Genomic DNA, 17,889 nt, shown 5'->3' on the forward strand with positions numbered 1-17,889 from the left:
CACTCGGCATGGTGGGAGGAAGGAGCATCAGGGTGAGGAGGAGTATGCGGTCGAGACTCACGGCTACTAAGAGTTGACCGTGTGGAAGACAGACCGGAGATGGTGGTGCCCAGGTAACTGGAAGTATTGTCTGCTATCCAATTAATAACCTGTTCACACTGATCAGTTCTCAATACTGGTGTTGTTCTGTGCTTCCCTAGTAATTCCGTCAAGAAGTGGGAGCGAGAAGATGTGGCTGTTGGTTGTGGCACATTTTCACCTTGGCCACGGCCCCGTCCTCTGCACGAACAATCATCAGAACGTCCACTTTCACGTCCCTTGCCACGCGCCTTGCCCATTGTAAATGAAGTAAAATAGCTTACACTTGCACTATCAATGGAAAAAGGGTAATAAAGAGTAAATTAGAACCGTGGAAGAGGAAAACCACAGTTATTGTTTACTGAGGTATACCACACTTTTTTAAATAGAGATATTTGCGGCTGAACAGTGAGCGACACACTCAAACTGCTTTTTTTTAGATACCAAAGGCCCAAAACTGGATAGTACAGCGATTTGACCCGTGGAACTGCGAAACCACACTGGGATGTCGGGACTACACAAGACTATTTTCAACAGATATATTTTTGTGTCACAACAGTCAGGAGACACTACTGTTTTTCTTTACGGAAAAAACTAACAAAACCTGAATAATAGAGATTTTTTACCGTGGAACAGCAAAACCACAGTTATAATTTACTGGTGTACACCAGGCTTTTTAAAATATATATATATTTGCGGCTGAACAGTGAGCGACACACTCAAACTGTTTTTTTTAGATACAAATGGCCCAAAAGTGGATAATACAGAGGTTTGTACCGTGGAACTGCAAAACCACACTTGTATTTCTCGGGCCTACACCAGACTATTTTCAACAGATATATTTGTGTCTGAAAAGTCAGGGAGACACTATTTTTTTTTTTTTACAGTAAAAAATGCAAAAAGCAGGATAATAGAGATTTTTTACCGTGGAACAGCAAAAGCACACTTCTGTCTCTCTGGCCTACACCAGACTATTTTCAACAGATATATTTGTGTCTGAAAAATCAGGGAGACACTATTATTATTTTTATACAGCAAAAAATGCCAAAAACAGGATAATAGAGATGTTTTACCGTGGAACATCAAAACCACAGTAATAATTTACTGGTGTATACCAGGCTTTTTAAAATATATATATATTTGCTGCTGAACAGTGAGCGACACACTCAAACTGTTTTTTTTAGATACAAATGGCCCAAAAGTGGATAATACAGAGGTTTGTACCTTGGAACTGCAAAACCACACTTGTATTTCTCGGGCCTACACCAGACTATTTTCAACAGATATATTTGTGTCTGAAAAATCAGGGAGACACTATTTTTTGTTTTTTCAGCAAAAAATGCAAAAAGCAGGATAATAGAGATTTTTTACCGTGGAACAGCAAAAGCACACTTCTGTCTCTCTGGCCTACACCAGACTATTTTCAACAGATATATTTGTGTCTGAAAAATCAGGGAGACACTATTATTATTTTTATACAGCAAAAAATGCCAAAAACAGGATAATAGAGATGTTTTACCGTGGAACATCAAAACCACAGTAATAATTTACTGGTGTATACCAGGCTTTTTAAAATATATATATATTTGCGGCTGAACAGTGAGCGACACACTCAAACTGTTTTTTTTAGATACAAATGGCCCAATAGTGGATAATACAGAGGTTTGTACCATGGAACTGCAAAACCACACTTGTATTTCTCGGGCCTACACCAGACTATTTTCAACAGATATATTTGTGTCTGAAAAATGAGGGAGACACTATTTTTTTTTTTTACAGCAAAAAATGCAAAAAGCAGGATAATAGAGATTTTTTACCGTGGAACAGCAAAAGCACACTTCTGTCTCTCTGGCCTACACCAGACTATTTTCAACAGATATATTTGTGTCTGAAAAATCAGGGAGACACTATTATTATTTTTATACATCAAAAAATGCCAAAAACAGGATAATAGAGATGTTTTACCGTGGAACATCAAAACCACAGTATTAATTTACTGGTGTATACCAGGCTTTTTAAAATATATATATATTTGCGGCTGAACAGTGAGCGACACACTCAAACTGTTTTTTTTAGATACAAATGGCCCAAAAGTGGATAATACAGAGGTTTGTACTGTGGAACTGCAAAACCACACTTGTATTTCTCGGGCCTACACCAGACTATTTTCAACAGATATATTTGTGTCTGAAAAATCAGGGAGACACTATTTTTTTTTTTTTTACAGCAAAAAATGCAAAAATCAGGATAATAGAGATTTTTTAACGTGGAACAGCAAAAGCACACTTCTGTCTCTCTGGCCTACACCAGACTATTTTCAACAGATATATTTGTGTCTGAAAAATCAAAGAGACACTATTATTATTTTTATAGAGCAAAAAATGCCAAAAACAGGATAATAGAGATGTTTTACCGTGGAACATCAAAACCACAGTAATAATTTACTGGTGTATACGAGGCTTTTTAAAATATATATATATTTGCAGCTGAACAGTGAGCGACACACGCAAACTGTTTTTATTAGATACAAATGGCCCAAAAGTGGATAATACTGAGGTTTGTACCGTGGAACTGCAAAACCACACTTGTATTTCTCGGGCCTACATCAGACTATTTTCAATAGATATATTTGTGTCTGAAAAATCAGGGAGACACTATTTTTTTTTTTTTTTACAGCAAAAAATGCAAAAAGCAGGATAATAGAGATTTTTTACCGTGGAACAGCAAAAGCACACTTCTGTCTCTCTGGCCTACACCAGACTATTTTCAACAGATATATTTGTGTCTGAAAAATCAAAGAGACACTGTTATTATTTTTATACAGCAAAAAATGCCAAAAACAGGATAATAGAGATGTTTTACCGTGGAACATCAAAACCACAGTAATAATTTACTGGTGTATACGAGGCTTTTTAAAATATATATATATTTGCGGCTGAACAGTGAGCGACACACGCAAACTGTTTTTATTAGATACAAATGGCCCAAAAGTGGATAATACTGAGGTTTGTACCGTGGAACTGCAAAACCACTCTTGTATTTCTCGGGCCTACACCAGACTATTTTCAATAGATATATTTGTGTCTGAAAAATCAGGGAGACACTATTTTTTTTTTTTTTACAGCAAAAAATGCAAAAAGCAGGATAATAGAGATTTTTTACCGTGGAACAGCAAAAGCACACTTCTGTCTCTCTGGCCTACACCAGACTATTTTCAACAGATATATTTGTGTCTGAAAAATCAGGGAGACACTTATTATTTTTATACAGCAAAAAATGGCAAAAACAGGATAATAGAGATGTTTTACCGTGGAACATCAAAACCACAGTAATAATTTACTGGTGTATACCAGGCTTTTTAAAATATATATATATTTGCAGCTGAACAGTGAGCAACACACTCAAACTGTTTTTTTTAGATACAAATGGCCCATAGAACTGCAAAACCACACTTCTATTTCTCTGGCCTACACCAGACTATTTTCAACAGACTTATTTGTGTCTGAAAAATCAGAGGCACACTTTTTTTTTGGGGGGGGGGCACCAAAAGGTTAATAAGATGGGTATTTGTACATTGTTAAGGAGGAAAAAAAAAAGAGGATTTAGATAAAAAAAAAAGATTTTTCCTGGCCCCCGGGACCTGGAGCTAAGTCCAGCAATTTCAGCAACAGGAGCAGCACACAGGACTGTAATGCAGCGTTTGCTGGTATAACCACTGCGTCTCCTATACAACCTGCCTGCCTGATATACCAGGGATGGATATTAGTCCTGAGAAGGACTGTTTGTTTGATCTGGCAGCCTTTACAGACCCTACACTAACTATTTTGCAGGATATATCTCTCCCTAAATCAGCAGCGCTGTCCCTACACTGTCTGATCCGGAGCGACTGTGTCCAAGATGGCGGCGCCCGGTTTTAAATACTCGAGGTGACGCTGTGCGGTCAGCCAATCACTGTAATGCCCACAAACAACATGGCTGCGGCATTACAGTGAATCGGTAATAGGTAAGTAATAAAAGAAATCCTTTTGTTCCACTATGTTATTCTTATTGCCAATCTATACAGCGTATGATGACATCTTTTTCTTTAGGAACACTTAATACAGATTCTATATCTCACAATTGCACTATCTCAAGCCCAAAATCAATGCCAATTTCCATTGGCCCTATAGGAAGCTTATTAGTAAGTAAATGAAAAGAAGCTTTAAGTGGATTCAAACTCTTCAACACCTGAATAAAATTCAAGTGCATTAATCCAGTAAGCCTCTGGAACATCACAGGTGCAATGAGATGTCAAGAGGGGCAGTGAACATTGAATCACTAATAGTTAAGTTAAAAAAGAAATCCATTTGTTTCACTATGTTATTCTTACTGCCAATCTATACAGCGTATGATGACAACTTGTTCTTTATGAACACTTAATACAGATTCTATATCTCACAATTGCACTATCTCAAGCCCAAATTCAATGCAAATTTCTATTAGCTGTATATGAAGCTTATTAGTATGTAAATGAAAAAATGCTTTCCATGGATACAAACTCATAAACACATGTTTACAAGACAGGTGCATTAACCCAGTAAGCAACTGGAACATTAAAGATGCAATGAGAAGTCAAGAAGGGCAGTGAACATTGAATCGCTAATAGATAAGTTATAAAAGAAATCCATTGTTTCCTCTATGCTATTCTTAATGCTAATGTATACAGCGTATGATGACAACTTGTTCTTTATTAACACTTAATACAGATTCTATATCTCACAATTGCACTATCTCAAGCCAAAATCAATGCAATTTTCCATTGGCTGTATAGGAAGCTTATTAGTAAGCAAATGAGAAAAAGCTCTCTGTGGATTTGAACTCTTGCACACCTGTTTAAAAGACAAGTGCATTAACCGAGTAAGACTCTGGAACATTTCAAGTACGATGTGATGTCAAGAAGGGCAGTGAACATTGAATCTCAAATAAGTAAGTTATGAAAGAAATCCATTGGTTCCACTATGTTATTCTTAATGACAATCTATACAGCGTATGATGACATATTTTTCTTTAGGAACAAAATGCAGGTTCTAAATCTCACAATTGCACTATCTCAAGCCCAAAATCAATGCAAAATTCCACTGGCCCTATTGGAAACTTATTAGTATGTAAATGAAAATAATGAATCCAATGTACTCGAACTCATGAACACCTGTTTACAAGACAGGCGCTTTAACCCTGTAAGCCACTAAAAACTTTACAGGTGCAGTGTGATGTCAAGAAGGGCTGTGAACATTGAATTGCTAATAGGTAAATTAAGAAAGAAATCCAATGGTTCCACTATGTTATTCTTAATGCCAATCTATACAGCGTATGATGACATGTTGTTCTTTACGAACACTTAATACAGATTCTAAATCTCACAATTGCACTATTTCAAGCCCAAAATCAATGCAAATTTCCATTGGTCCTATAGGAAGCTTATCAGTAAGTAAATGAAATAAAGCTTTCCGTGGATAGAAACTCATGAACACCTGCTCACAAGACAGGCACATTAACCCAGTAAGCCACTGGAACATTACAGAAGCAAAGAGATGTCAAGAAGGGCAGTGTACTTTGAATCGGTAATAGGTAAGTTAAAAAAGAAATCCATTTGTTCCACTATGTTATTCTTAATGCCAATCTATACAACGTGTGATGACAACTTGCTATTTATGAACACTTAATACAGATTCTATATCTCACAATTGCACTATCTGAAGCCCAAAATCAATGCAAATTTCCATTGGCCCTATAGGAATCTTATTAGTAAGTAAATGAAAAGAAGCTTTAAGTGGATTCAAACTCTTGAACACCTGTTTAAAATGCAAGTGCATTAATCCAGTAAGCCTCTAGAACATCACAGGTGAAATGTGATGTCAAGAAGGGCAGTGTACATTGAATCGCTAATAGGTAAATTATAAAAAAAATCCATTGGTTCCACTATGTTATTCTTAATGCCAATCTATACAACGTATGATGACATCTTGTTCTTTATGAACACTTAATACAGATTCTATATCTCACAAATGCACTATCTCAAGCCCAAAATCAATGCAAATTTCCATTGGCAGTATAGAAAGTTTATTAGTAAAAAACTCTCCATGGATTAGAACTCATGAACACCTGCTCACAAAACAAGAGCATTAACCCAGTAAGCCACTTGAACATTATAGGTGCAAAGAGATGTCAAGAAGGGCAGTGAACATTGAATCTGTAATAGGTAAGTAATAAAAGACATCCATTGGTTCCACTACATTATTCTTAATGCCAATCTATACAATGTATGATGACATCTTGTTCTTTATGAACACTTAAAACAGATTCTATATCTCACAATTGCACTATCTCAAGCCCAAAATCAATGCAAATTTCCATTGGCTGTATAGAAAGTTTACTAGTAAGTAAATGAAAAAAAGCCCTCTGAAGATTTGAACTCATGAACACCTACTCACAAGACAGGTGCATTAATCCAGTAAGCCACTGGAACATTACAGGTGCAAAGAGATGTCAAGAAGGGCAGTGAACATTGAATCTGTAATAGGTAAGTAATAAAACATATCCATTGGTTCCATTATATTATTCTTAATGCCAATCTATACAGTGTATGATTACATCTTGTTCTTTATGAACACTTAAAACAGATTCTATATCTCACAATTGCACTATCTCAAGCCCAATATCATTGCAAATTTCCATTGGCTGTATAGAAAGTTTATTAGTAAGAAACTCTCCATGGATTAGAACTCATGAACACCTGCTCACAAGACAGGTACATTAACCCAGTAAGCCACTGGAATATTACAGGTGCAAAGAGATGTCAAGAAGGGCAGTGAACATTGAATCTGTAATAGGTAAGTAATAAAAGAAATCCATTGGTTCCACTATGTTATCCGTAATGCCAATCTATACAGTGTATGATGACATCTTGTTCTTTATGAACACTTAAAACAGATTCTATATCTCACAATTGCACTATCTCAAGCCCAAAATCAATGCAAATTTCCATTGGCTGTATAGGAAGATTATTAGTAAGTGAATGAAAAAGATTTTCGTGGATACAAACTCTTGAAAACCTGTTTAAAATACAAGTGCAATTAACCAGTAAGCCTGTTGAGGCTACTAAATGACACACGGACTTATGAAGCATTAAGCAATGACCCCACCAAACAACATCTTAACGATATGAAAATCCTGATCAATAAAGGCCTTAATATGGGCTTCCTGAATAAACAAGAATTTGATTATATTAATACACCATTCCCTAGGACTGCCATCTTTTATCATCTACCAAAGATTCACAAAACCTTGGAAAATCCACCAGGCAGGCCAATTATTTCAGGGATCCAGAGCCTGACTTCGAATCTATCTAGATACGTTGATTGTCACATTCAGAAACTAGTACCACAACTACCGGCCCACTTAAAGGACACTAAACATACTCTACAATTACTTAGTCAGATTCAATGGCAGGACCACTATATCTTGGGAACCATTGATATTACCTCACTATATACGGTAATACAACACAAGAAGGGGTGCCAATCCACATGCTTTTTTCTCAAAGAACTTAGTGACATGCCAGACAACCAAATTGACTTCATCAGGGATTGTATGTTTTTTATTTTAGATCACAATTCCTTTAAATATGAACATAATTTTTATACACAGAGATGGGGGACTGCTATGAGGACCAGGTTCGCGCCCAGCTATGCTAATCTATACGTAGGCATGTGGGAACACTACAACATATACCCAAATGGAGAGCTGTGTGCGAACTTGGTCCTATGGCGCCGTTTTATAGACGATATCCTATTCATTTGGTCCGGCGACAGGCCCTCTCTGGACACATTTTTAACTGATATTAATAAAAATGATTTTTATTTAAATTTTACTTCTTCTACCAGCCAGAAAGAAATTAATTTTCTGGACCTTAACATTTTTATAAGCGGAGGACAAATATGCACTAGGACACATTTTAAACCTACGGACACTAATAGCTTTATCCATATGGACAGTTGTCATTTACCTAGTTGGCTATTAAATGTACCCAGAAGCCAATACTTGAGACTTCAGAGAAACTGCTCTCATAGCCAAGACTTTACGAATGAAGCTGTCAAACTAACACAGAAATTCCTGAGCAAAGGGTATAACGAAGAATGGCTTAATAAAACCAGAGAGGAAGTTAGTAAAATACCCCGTTCGACCATACTTACGGATAAAAAAAAGGAACCAGCTAAAAACATGATGGACATTCCCCCTATTATTACCACATACAATTCCAATGTCTACATCCTCAAAAACATCATAAAAAAACATTGTGGTATATTGAAAGATGATCAAACACTGGGGGAACAAATACCGCCATATCCTAAGTTTATATTTAGGAAAGGCAGAAATATAGGCAATAGGGTAGCACCCACAATCATACATCCACCCACTTCCCTTTCCCACAAGCCACCTGGTTTCTTTCCATGTAAAAAATGCTCGATATGTAGAACCTTAAATACCAAAAAACAAAACACCATTTCTCATGGAAAGATTGAACATTTAATAAAAGATTCCATAACTTGTACGAGTAAGGGAGTTATCTATGGGCTTAAATGTCCCTGCCAAAAACTCTATGTAGGACGCACCATCCGCCCCCTGAAAAAAAGGTTGAGTGAGCATTTGCGAAATATCAGAAATAAATTTGAAGGTCACCCTTTATCTAAACACTTCAAGGATAAACATGACGGCTCTATTTTGGGAAGTGAAGTGACAGGTATACAGCTTATACAAAAAGACTGGAGAAAAAAGAACTACATCAACCAAATGTCAAGAAATGAGACAAAATGGATTTATGAATTGGACTCTTTGAAACCAAGAGGCCTCAACTGTGGGGTGGAATTGTTTGCCTTTGATTAATTACACCTACCAATCATTACTCGCCACCTAGAAGGTATTTAAAGAGGACCAGGAGACCAGATGCTATCCCTGATGAAGGATACCGTGTATCCGAAACGCGTAGGAAAGCTTTCTGGTCCTCCTCGCCGCCGGTAGCACGTGACCGCTACCTCTGACGTCACGCCAGGCCCTACACCAAGGTCCTTGCTTCCTTTCAGCGCTTCCCCGGGAAAGCGCCCGCTGCACGCCACACGCTGCATTGTGGTGTCGGAGTCTCCGGCCGGGACTCTGACACACACCACCTCCTCCTGCATTTCTCCTCCTCCATCCAGTAGGAGATCAACGGAGAGAACACAGAGCCTTCCACGGAGCTATTCTACAACCCCTGGACACTTGTATGCCTATTTCCAAACGCTCGGGTCAACTATTAAGGTATTGAACTGTATCACCAACGGGTGCTGCTCTCTGCATTTGAGTATACACGAGGTTTTTCTCCCTATATCGTTTATATAAACCTCGCTCTATTTATTCATTTATTTATTTATCTACATGTCCTTATATTAACTACATACCATTACTTCCCCACCAGATATTTGTACCAGCTACCAGCTGGCAATGAATACCCACTGATACTCCCTCTGATCTAGAGTTCAATTGCCAGGCACAACCATCCATCAAATGGGTTGCCCACCCATCTCTATAGGACCAGTATAAAAACCAGACTAGGTCCTTGTTGACTCACTAACTAAATTGTTCTTTACCAGGTAAACCCCCTACTCTAGTGAGTACTTTAATGAGCTCTATATATTGTGCATTTTTAATATAACCTTAACTATTGTTTGTGCATTCATATTACAGGCTCTACCAGTTATCCATAATAGTACCAAGCCTCTATAACCCCACAGAACCATATATTCGTCCAGTTGGGGATTATAACCATATATAGAATCATGTTCTTCATGTAAGCCATCTTAATAGATTCACTTCAAATCAAGACTAGATATAGCTTGCGATCTAATGTTAATTCTTTTATTACAGCACCCATTTCTACATTCTATCTAACAAGAAGTCCATACCCTTCTGTACATATTATCCTCTTCATCTCCTAACGATCTTCCTGCCATCCCAGGTAAATACATGCACAGTAGCTCTACAGCCAATCAACTTAATACAGGTCAGTAATTTTAGTCCTTATCTATTCCATTACAGGTCCCAAAAGCTCTGGATCCCTGGAGGACTTACCAGTCATTCCACTTTTAACCCTTGATTGTATGCTAACACGCATCTAGAACGTTTTATAAGAGTGATTTATAATAAAATAAAATAACAATTTATATCCATTATTGTTTACTCTTCCATTTATAATCATATCCTTCTCAGTATACTAGCGCAGTGGTTTTTTACATTTGATTCTCTTTACATAGTGGTCTATGGTGACACACACCACTTGCAGCAGATCTACTGAGCTAGCCTACCAGCGCCCCTACTTCTATATTTAGTTTTTCCCACTAATCACCATACTAGGTGGCAGCTAGAGGCAAGGCCCCTTCTATTTTTTACGTTTTACTGCTAACTTTACCCATTGGTTGCCCCCAGTAAAATATGGGCGAACTATGGTCAGACAGGTTGGACAGAATCCACAAGATCAAAAGTTTCTCCAATACGGCATACCAACAGAGACCTACCCACGCTGACACTAGCAATGATAATTATATTAACCCTATCAAAGAGTCCTTAAGATTATTAGAACAACTGCTTTTAAAAGAAATGCGGGACCTCTGGGAGGTCGCCACTCTAGAAAAATACCTTGTACATGACATCATCCCTAAAGGCCTTCTTATCACTAAACCCCTTTCAGGCGATATTGGTGACTCCACTACACTAGAAGAGTGGGATGATATGCTCAAATCATTCTCTAAACAAGTAGTAGTCTTCATCATCGAAAAAAGGAAACAGCACTTGATGGACAGCAAAATAAAAATCTCTAAACTTTTTAGAGAAATTAAACCCTACTATAATCATCCTGAAATCATTCACTTATCCAACAACATCAAAAAAAGAATTAACAGTAAAGAGAAAGAAATCATTCAAAAGAAAAGAAGGAAGTTTGGCAGAGACTCCATCCCAGAGCCAACACCAATAACGGAATTTGAGATCATCGACCAAATAGATAGCTCATTAAACTCTGACAGTCCGGTAGATGACTTCTCCATACATCCTACCCCGGACCATGATTTATTGGAAAATGGTCCTGATGTCCCCCCTAGAGACTCGGAATCAAGTGTCTCCAACACCCCGATTCCCACTCAAAATCGCTTTGAAATCCTAGAACAACTAGATATACCCTCTCCCCTTCCAGCCCTACCCTCGACCTCTAACTATGCTTCGAATACTATCCATCAACCCAACAATAGGGTTAACGATAACACCACTAGACCCCAGGACAAAAACAAAGGTCCACAAGTCAGAAAAACACAATCAACCAATAATTTTTTTCACAGGGGCTCCCAAAGAAACGGAAAAGAGGCTGCAGGGGGGGGGCAATTCTCCAAAAAAAAGATACAATCTCAGGAGGTAGATAAAGAAAAAGAAAAAGAAAACCCCCTCCCCACCATTTACAACCTCAGCAAATACCAACTACAACCTAATGAAGTACGATTATTAAATAAAGGGCTTAAATATACTCCCGCCACTAGGTTTAATAAATTTCAAGCCTTTATAGGAGTCAAACAATTTATGAGAAAATTATCTATAAAAAAACATTTTATCAAAAATAACCGACTAAATATAGCATCAACACCCAACCCAACAAATTGCAACTATATCCATACGAATGTTAAAAAGAAATCTAAATTCCACCCTACTTATGAATATTCAGAAGCATTTGAAACTTTCCAAAAAAACGTGATTGATGACATCAGAAAAACAAGTGACAAAAAATGTTCAAGATACAAATATAACCTTACAGCTAGTGAACAGAAAGCTATCCAACAATTGTCCAATAACAAGAATGTGGTCATACGCCCAGCCGACAAAGGAGGGGGTATTGTCATGCTGGACTATGAACAATACCACGCAGAATCTATGAGGCTACTAAATGACACACGGACTTATGAACCATTAAGCAATGACCCCACCAAACAACATCTTAACGATATGAAAATCCTGATCAATAAAGGCCTTAATATGGGCTTCTTGAATAAACAAGAATTTGATTATATTAATACACCATTCCCTAGGACTGCCATCTTTTATCATCTACCAAAGATTCACAAAACCTTGGAAAATCCACCAGGCAGGCCAATTATTTCAGGGATCCAGAGCCTGACTTCGAATCTATCTAGATACGTTGATTGTCACATTCAGAAACTAGTACCACAACTACCGGCCCACTTAAAGGACACTAAACATACTCTACAATTACTTAGTCAGATTCAATGGCAGGACCACTATATCTTGGGAACCATAGATATTACCTCACTATATACGGTAATACAACACAAGAAGGGGTGCCAATCCACATGCTTTTTTCTCAAAGAACTTAGTGACATGCCAGACAACCAAATTGACTTCATCAGGGATTGTATGTTTTTTATTTTAGATCACAATTCCTTTAAATATGAACATAATTTTTATACACAGAGATGGGGGACTGCTATGGGGACCAGGTTCGCGCCCAGCTATGCTAATCTATACGTAGGCATGTGGGAACACTACAACATATACCCAAATGGAGAGCTGTGTGCAAACTTGGTCCTATGGCGCCGTTTTATAGATGATATCCTATTCATTTGGTCCGGTGACAGGCCCTCTCTGGACACATTTTTAACTGATATTAATAAAAATGATTTTTATTTAAATTTTACTTCTTCTACCAGCCAGAAAGAAATTAATTTTCTGGACCTTAACATTTTTATAAGCGGAGGACAAATATGCACTAGGACACATTTTAAACCTACGGACACTAATAGCTTTATCCATATGGACAGTTGTCATTTACCTAGTTGGCTATTAAACGTACCCAGAAGCCAATACTTGAGACTTCGGAGAAACTGCTCTCATAGCCAAGACTTTACAAATGAAGCTGTCAAACTAACACAGAAATTCCTGAGCAAAGGGTATAACGAAGAATGGCTTAATAAAACCAGAGAGGAAGTTAGTAAAATACCCCGTTCGACCATACTTACGGATAAAAAAAAGGAACCAGCTAAAAACATGATGGACATTCCCCCTATTATTACCACATACAATTCCAATGTCTACATCCTCAAAAACATCATAAAAAAACATTGGGGTATATTGAAAGATGATCAAACACTGGGGGAACAAATACCGCATATCCTAAGTTTATATTTAGGAAAGGCAGAAATATAGGCAATAGGGTAGCACCCACAATCATACATCCACCCACTTCCCTTTCCCACAAGCCACCTGGTTTCTTTCCATGTAAAAAATGCTCGATATGTAGAACCTTAAATACCAAAAAACAAAACACCATTTCTCATGGAAAGATTGAACATTTAATAAAGGATTCCATAACTTGTACGAGTAAGGGAGTTATCTATGGGCTTAAATGTCCCTGCCAAAAACTCTATGTAGGACGCACCATCCGCCCCCTGAAAAAAAAGGTTGAGTGAGCATTTGCGAAATATCAGAAATAAATTTGAAGGTCACCCTTTATCTAAACACTTCAAGGATAAACATGACGGCTCTATTTTGGGAAGTGAAGTGACAGGTATAAAGCTTATACAAAAAGACTGGAGAAAAGGGAACTATATCAACCAAATGTCAAGAAATGAGACAAAATGGATTTATGAATTGGACTCTTTGAAACCAAGAGGCCTCAACTGTGGGGTGGAATTGTTTGCCTTTGATTAATTACACCTACCAATCATTACTCGCCACCTAGAAGGTATTTAAAGAGGACCAGGAGACCAGATGCTATCCCTGATGAAGGATACCGTGTATCCGAAGCGCGTAGGAAAGCTTTCTGGTCCTCCTCGCCGCCGGTAGCACGTGACCGCTACCTCTGACGTCACGCCAGGCCCTACACCAAGGTCCTTGCTTCCTTTCAGCGCTTCCCCGGGAAAGCGCCCGCTGCACGACGCACGCTGCATTGTGGTGTCGGAGTCTCCGTCCGGGACTCTAACACTCACCACCTCCTCCTGCATTTCTCCTCCTCCATCCAGTAGGAAATCAACGGAGAGAACACAGAGCCTTCCACGGAGCTATTCTACAACCCCTGGACACTTGTATGCCTATTTCCAAACGCTCGGGTCAACTATTAAGGTATTGAACTGTATCACCAACGGGTGCTGCTCTCTGCATTTGAGTATACACGAGGTTTTTCTCCCTATATCGTTTATATAAACCTCGCTCTATTTATTCATTTATTTATTTATCTACATGTCCTTATATTAACTACATACCATTACTTCCCCACCAGATATTTGTACCAGCTACCAGCTGGCAATGAATACCCACTGATACTCCCTCTGATCTAGAGTTCAATTGCCAGGTACAACCATCCATCAAATGGGTTGCCCACCCATCTCTATAGGACCAGTATAAAAACCAGACTAGGTCCTTGTTGACTCACTAACTAAATTGTTCTTTACCAGGTAAACCCCCTACTCTAGTGAGTACTTTAATGAGCTCTATATATTGTGCATTTTTAATATAACGTTAACTATTGTTTGTGCATTCATATTACAGGCTCTACCAGTTATCCATAATAGTACCAAGCCTCTATAACCCCACAGAACCATATATTCGTCCAGTTGGGGATTATAACCATATATAGAATCATGTTCTTCATGTAAGCCATCTTAATAGATTCACTTCAAATCAAGACTAGATATAGCTTGCGATCTAATGTTAATTCTTTTATTACAGCACCCATTTCTACATTCTATCTAACAAGAAGTCCATACCCTTCTGTACATATTATCCTCTTCATCTCCTGCCATCCCAGGTAAATACATGCACAGTAGCTCTACAGCCAATCAACTTAATACAGGTCAGTAATTTTAGTCCTTATCTATTCCATTACAGGTCCCAAAAGCTCTGGATCCCTGGAGGACTTACCAGTCATTCCACTTTTAACCCTTGATTGTATGCGACTGGAACATTTCAGGTGCAAAGATATGTCAAGAATGGCAGTGAACATTGAATCGGTAATAGGTAAGCAATAAAAGAAATCCATTGGTTCCACTATGTTATTCTTAATGCCAATCTATACAGTGTATGATAACATCTTGTTCTTTATGAACACTTAATACAGATTCTATATCTCACAATTACACTATCTCAAGCCCAAAATCAATGCAAATTTCCATTGGCTGTATAGAAAACTTATTAGTAAGAAACTCTCCATGGATTAGAATTCATGAACACCTGCTCACAAGACAGGCGCATCAACCCAGTAAGCCACGTGAACATTATAGGTGCAAAGTGATGGCAAGAAGGGCAGTGAACATTGAATCTGTAATAGGTAAGTAATAAAAGAAATCCATTGGTTCCACTACGTTATTCTTAATGCCAATCTATACAATGTATGATGACATCTTGTTCTTTATGAACACTTAAAACAGATTCTATATCTCACAATTGCACTAGCTCAAGCCCAAAATCAATGCAAATTTCCATTGGCCCTATAGGAAGCTTATTAGTAAGTAAATGAAAAAAAGATTTTCGTGGATACAAACTCTTGAACACCTGTTTAAAAGACAAGTGCAATTAACCAGTAAGCCTGTGGAACACCACAGGTGCAACGTGATGTCAAGAAGGGAAGTTAACATTGAATTGCTAATAGGTGAGTTATAAAAGAAATGCATTGGTTCCACTATGTTATTCTTAATCCCAATATATACAGCATATGATGACAACTTTTTCTTTATGAACACTTAATACAGATTCTTTATCTCACAATTGCACTATCTCAAGCCCAAAATCAATGCAAATTTCCATTGTCCCTATTGGAAGCTTATTAGTAAGTAAATGAAATGAAGATTTCCGAGGATTTAAACTGTTGAACACATGTTAAAAAGACAAGTGTATTAATCCAGTAAGCCTCTGGAACATCACAGGTGCGATATGATGTCAAGAAGGGCAATGAACATTGAATCACTAATAGGTAAGGTAAAAAAGAAATCCATTTATTCCACTATGTTATTCTTAATGCCAATCTATACAACGTATGATGACATCTTGTTCTTTCTGAACTCTTAATACAGATTCTATATCTCACAATTGCACTCAAGCCCAAAATCAATGCAAATTTCCATTGGCTGTATAGAAAGTTTATTAGTGAGAAAATAGTAAGAAACTCTCCATGGATTAGAACTCATGAACACCTGCTCACAAGACAGGCGCATTAACCCAGTAAGCCACTTGAACATTATAGGTACAAAGAGATATCAAGAAGGGCAGTGAACATTGAATCTGTAATAGGTAAGTAATAAAAGAAATCCATTGGTTCCACTATTTTATCCTTAATGCCAATCTATACAATGTATGATGACATCTTGTTCTTTAAGAACACTTAATACAGATTCTATATCTCACAATTGCACTATTTCAAGCCCAAAATCAATGCAAATTTCCATTGGCTGTATAGGAAGATTATTAGTAAGTGAATGAAAAAGATTTTCGTGGATACAAACTCTTGAACACCTGTTTAAAATACAAGTGCAATTAACCAGTAAGCCTCTGGAACACCACAGGTGCAACGTGATGTCAAGAAGGGCAGTGAACATTGAATCGCTAATAGGTGAGTTCTAAAAGAAATGAATTGGTTCCAGTATGTTATTCTTAATGCCAATCTATACAGCATATGATGACAACTTTTTCTTTAAGAACACTTAATACAGATTCTTTATCTCACAATTGCACTATCTTAAGCCCAAAATCAATGCAAATTTCCATTGGCTGTATAGGAAGCTTATTAGTAAGTGAATGAAAAAAAAGCTTTCCATGGATTCGAACTCATTAACACCTGTTTACAAGACATGCGCATTAACCCAGTAAGCCACTGGAACATAACACGTGCACTGTGATGCCAAGAAAGGAAGTTAACATTGAATTGCTAATAGGTGAGTTATAAAAGAAATCCATTTATTCCACTATGTTATTGTTAATGCCAATCTATACAACGTATGATGACATCTTGTTCTTTATGAACACTTAATACAGATTCTATATCTCACAATTGCACTATCTCAAGCCCAAAATCAATGCAAATTTCCATTGGCTGTATAGTAAACTTATTAGTAAGTGAATGAAAAAAAACCTTCCCATGGATTTGAACTCATGAACACCTGTTTACAAGACAGGGGAATTAACCCAGTAAGCCACTGGAACATCACAGGTGCATTGTGATGCCAAGAAGGGCAGTGAACATTGAATCGCTAATAGTTAAGTTATAAAAGAAATCCATTGGTTCCAATATGTTATTCTTAATGCCAATCTATACAGCGTATGATGACATCTTGTTCTTTAGGAACACTTAATACAGATTCTATATCTCACAATTGCACTATCTCAAGCCCAAAATCAATGCAAATTTCCATTGGCTGTATAGGAATCTTATTAGTAAGTGAATGAAAAAAAAGCTTTATATGGATTTGAACTCATGAACACCCGTTTACAAGACAGGAGCATTAACCCAGTAAGCCACCGGAACATAACAGGTGCCCTGTGATGCCAAGAAGGACAGTGAACATTGAATCGCTAATAGTTAAGTTATAAAAGAAATCCATTTGTTCTACTATGCTATTCTTAATGCCAATCTATACAGCGTATGATGACATGTTGTTCTCTATGAACACTTAATACAGATTCTATATCTCACAATTGCACTATCTCAAGCCCAAAATCAATGCAAATTTCCATTGGCCCTATAGGAAGCTT

General features: G+C 37.5%; 1 long non-coding RNA gene across 1 annotated transcript; it reads left to right on the forward strand.

The window, feature by feature from the left end:
- Positions 1–10,027: 10,027 nt before the first annotated feature.
- LOC141271378 (uncharacterized) lies at positions 10,028–10,319 on the forward strand. Its single transcript, XR_012321925.1, has 2 exons — positions 10,028–10,108; positions 10,189–10,319. It is a non-coding gene; the product is annotated as an uncharacterized lncRNA (long non-coding RNA).
- Positions 10,320–17,889: the final 7,570 nt, after the last annotated feature.

The sequence above is a fragment of the Phyllobates terribilis genome, unplaced genomic scaffold (assembly GCF_046119375.1).
Source record: "Phyllobates terribilis strain yellow unplaced genomic scaffold, ASM4611937v1 Scaffold_5__5_contigs__length_657084704, whole genome shotgun sequence".
NCBI classification, from domain to species: Eukaryota; Metazoa; Chordata; class Amphibia; order Anura; family Dendrobatidae; genus Phyllobates; species Phyllobates terribilis.